Genomic DNA, 4,404 nt, shown 5'->3' with positions numbered 1-4,404 from the left:
ATCTCACGAGACAAGAGTCGGGGCAAAAATTGGGACACGGAGGCGCCTATGGATCCCACGTAGCCCCACCTGGTGGATTGGCCCTAGGCTGCAAGCTAGGGGTGATTGGTCCCACATGGGATCTCCCTGCCTCCCTCCAACAACCCTAATCCTATTTTACCCTACAACCTAAACCTCCAATTTATGGGATTTTTCTACCTGCGTCTTCGAGGTAGAAACAAAGTTGAGCACTTTTCTCTCCAAAAAGGTTGATCTGTGGGGCTGTTTGCCATCATGAGGACCTTCTTCGTCTGCTATATCGAGTCATAGTGCCATTGAATCTATTAATAACAATGCAACCATACTGTATTTATGGGCGACCCTAATTATGTTCTTAGCCATGCATGTTTACTAATGTCAACCCTCAGAACTGATTGAGTGGTAAGAGGAACCACTAAGAGAAACTCCAATGGGGCGACCCATTTTGTCCGTGGCTGTCCGTTTGGGTCGGCGCGGACAAAAAAGTCGGTCCAACGCGCCGACCCAAACGGACGCGCATTCGCTTTCGTCCGCCTGCCGACCCATTCCCGGTCCATTTTTGAGCCAGATTTGCGTCGGCGTGGACACGAGACGAACGCGCGCGCTCGCCCTCTTTCCTCATCGGGCCCGCTGGTCGGTGGCACATTGGATTGGTCGCTCCACATCAAACAGCACACCATCGCCCGCCTGCTTCGTCACCGACGCCGCCGGCCATTTTTTCCGATAAAATAGATACATAGATAGTTCTAGCGTACACAGATAAAGAAAAGACCACTACTCGTCGCTTTCTGACTCCGACTCGGTAATGTCCTCCTCCGACGTCTGAATGTAGGCATCAGCATGCTACTCGTATTCAAAGTCCCAACCCGACGTTTCCCGTAGCTTCAGTTTCAATTGAGCGGCCTGCTTCCGCGAACGATTGGCCTCCCGATAGGCGGCTCGCGTCCCTCTCCAACCTCCTTTGCTTGTAGAACTGACGCTCATCGACGATGTCCTGCGGGAAGCATTCGCGCCACACCTCCATGGCTTCCATGTCCATCTCGGCGATGGTGAGGCGATGCTGCCACCTCCGGTAGACACGACGACCCTCGTCGGTGAAAAGCCGCGAGAGAGGCGCCAGATCCTACACCCGCTGGCTCGACACGTCGGGAAAATTCATATCCCGACGAGGCCTCAGGAGGCGCTACGCCGCCGCGTCATGCGCGGGGGCCACCTCCTCTGGGGTGTCGAAGGTGCCGAGGATGAGACGTTTCTCGTGAAACCAGATCTCGGTGGAGAAGGCGCCGGAGCGGCGCTCACGGACTCCGCGAAAATCCGAAGCGCCCGGCCGACGGATCGACATGGTGGCGCTGAGGCGAGACGATTGGGCGTCGGACAATGAGCTGGGCAGAGTGTGGAGGGAACGCCTTCTTATAACGAGTGCCGGCAGCGGCGCGCGCGTGAACCTTTCCCACGCGCTAGGCCGCTTTTCCCCCGCGCGCTGGAGCGCCAAAACCAGGGCGACGGCATGGCCGCTGGCATGATCTAAAGCGCGCACGGTCATGATATGGGTCGCCCGTTGGGCGCACTGCCGACCCAAAACTAAAAAAGGGCGGACGGCGGGCGGGCGGCCGATCCAAACAAACAAAAAACGGACAAAAACATCGTCCGTTTGGGTCGATCCGTTGGAGTTGCTCTAACTTGTGGAGATACTTGACCCATTGAACTGAAAGCTCGATAGAGTCCCGGCGGGGGATATTTTACATCATGAGGAAAGGTAATGAGGTCCAACCACTCTCTCTTAAAGTACAATAAAGCTTCATTGGTGACATTATAGAAGTGTGTGACTTAATGGGTAAAATGTACAAGCTCCGCAGAGTGAAAAAATATTTAACTAGTCATTGTCCATGGTCATGGACGGAGTCGGGATAAGTGTACAAGAAGTAAACACATAGGATAAACGCAAAACATTCAGGGAACCACCAAATCAGTTCAGGGAACCACCAAATCAGTTCAGATAACACACAAAATTCGAGGAGATCAGACAAACAAAAATTTTAGCACAAAAGATTCAAGGATAAGCAAAAATCATCAACCTGTAACTGCCCGTTCACCAACTCCATGACGTCAAACACGAGGATAGGCATGAATCCTTAGCTTTTTACAGAAAAGTTAAAGCAATACAGAACAAGAACGAGGAAAGATAGACATGCAGGACTAGCTTAAGACAATCAAAGTAGTTCATCAGGCCAAACTTGAGACAATCAATAAAGTTCATGACCAATTTCACCACCAAATTAGTTCAGCACGCCAAACTTAAGGAGATCAACCAGGTTTCGTGACCAATTTCAGTACCAAATCAGTTCACCATATGCCAAATTCGAGGAAATCAACAGAATTTCATGACCAATTTCACCACCAAAGCAAGTTCATCATATGCTGAAACTAGAGGAACTTAACAGAGTTCGCGGCCGAACTTCACCACCAGACCACTACCTACTAGATCCAAGACCATCAACGAAGCAAAACAAGGAAGAAAGACACCAAACATGACCACATCAACAAGGCTTCTCTCACACTCTCTCGCCGGCCATCCTCCATGAGCACTACCAAATCCGCAAGGACTACTCGACCTTGACGTGGAAGACGTCCTTGCGCTCCTCCTCCTTGACCTTGAGCAGGGTGACCCAGAGCAGGCCATTCTTCATCTCGGCCTTGATCTTGTCCATCTTGTACGCGTCAGCAGTGGGCACCTGGATGCGGCGGTTGTACCTCGGCACCGCGGAGTCGTCGTCGCCGTCCTAGGGCTGCTTCTCGCCCTCGCCCTTGATCACCAGGATGTTCTTGTCCGCGCGCACCTCCACGTGCTCCTTGGTCAGCCCCGGCATCGACACCTTGAGGTACACCGCGTCGTCGTCCTCCTTGGCCACCCACCGTCCGAGCCGCGACGCCCCAGCCCCAGCAGTGGAGGAGAGGCCGCCGGTCTGAGTTGAGACGTCCTCCATCAGGGACAGCAGACGGGCCATGCTGGTCAGCGCGCCAAGCGGGTCGAGCACGTCTGCAAAATCTACACCAAGGACACCAAAAGCAGATCACAGGGATGATTTGACTCACGGTGTTGAGGCTTCAGCACGAACGCAAAGAAACAACGCGCCACAGGTAGGGAACGGAAGCATACCCTGCGAGAAGAAGATGGGGGTGACGAGGTCGCGGGCGCTGTAGTCGTCGTCGTAGCGGCTGACCTCCTTGGCCTGGGTGTTGTATGGGCGGCGGGCGGCGCTGACGACGGGGGAGTCGACCGAGCAGTAGGCCACGGGAGTATCAGACTTGAGGAGGCTGGCCGGCGCGATTTCCTTGCCCTTGCAATCGACGGCGGAAGCCATGGTCTCTCTCTTCTCTTTCTCTCTCTTCTCTCTCTCGCTCTAGGGTGGGTGATGATTTTGGATTCTTGTGGCTGAGCGAGACGGGGGTGGGAAATGGAGGGAGGGGGGTTTTGTAAAGGAGGAGCGGGAAGGCTTTCTTGGGGAGGGGATGGTGAGGAGGGTTTAGAAGCTTCTGGGGAGATCGGATGAGGCCTCGAGCCTTCCAAAACGATCAGGAGACCACAGCTTTAGGATTCGTGCTGCTTGATGTACCACGATCGGGGGCCATGGATGAAGGTAATCATTGATCTGCTGTGGTGCGCAAGACAAGAAAGAAACAACCTTGCTTGCGTACAATTTCCTCAAATTGCTTACTTCCGGCAAGGCTCTTGTAAACACCTTTCTCTATAATTCCCTTCAATAAGCTATTTTCTTGCTCAAGTGTCACTTGGCTAAGAGAATCATTAGTGGAATCAAGAGAACTACTAGAAGCAACAACATTGGGTTTAGCATGATTATTGTTTCTACTAAAAGAAGAATCTTTCTTACTCTTGTTGCTAGATTTAACTTGTGGCATGTAAGTAGACAAGAGTAAACGCTTGGCAATGTAAGAAGAACTTTTCTTGCGAAGATCATCATTGATCGCTTTTAAAAACCCATGCTCTTGCTCAAGGTAAGCGTAACTTCTCATGAGTCTTTAAAAGCTCTCGATGATTTTCCAAGGTAGTTTCATGAGCTAACTTAAGAGTGTTTAGTTCTTTAGTTAGACGCTCAATCTCCTTCTTATCATCGTCATTCATTTTATCTTGATCAGCATGATTAATAGCATGTTCATCATAGTTTTCATCACTAGAATTGTCAACAAGTAAATCATCATCACCTAGCAAATCATCTTCATCACTATTGAAATCAACATACTCGGGGTGTGATACCTTTGGGCCTTTAGCCATGAAGCATATTCCAATTCCTTAATTTGGTGACTCAAATATGTCGTAGGAGTTGGTTGACACAAGTGCTAGACCGGCAACACCTTCATCTTGAGTAT

General features: G+C 51.1%; 1 pseudogene; it reads right to left on the bottom strand.

The window, feature by feature from the left end:
* Positions 1–2,477: 2,477 nt before the first annotated feature.
* Positions 2,478–3,380, bottom strand: LOC125527439 (annotated as a pseudogene).
* Between the last annotated feature and the right edge of the window lie 1,024 nt (positions 3,381–4,404).

This window comes from Triticum urartu, unplaced genomic scaffold (assembly GCF_003073215.2).
Source record: "Triticum urartu cultivar G1812 unplaced genomic scaffold, Tu2.1 TuUngrouped_contig_3888, whole genome shotgun sequence".
Lineage (NCBI taxonomy): Eukaryota > Viridiplantae > Streptophyta > Magnoliopsida > Poales > Poaceae > Triticum > Triticum urartu.
This window is presented reverse-complemented; position numbering and strand designations above follow the sequence as displayed.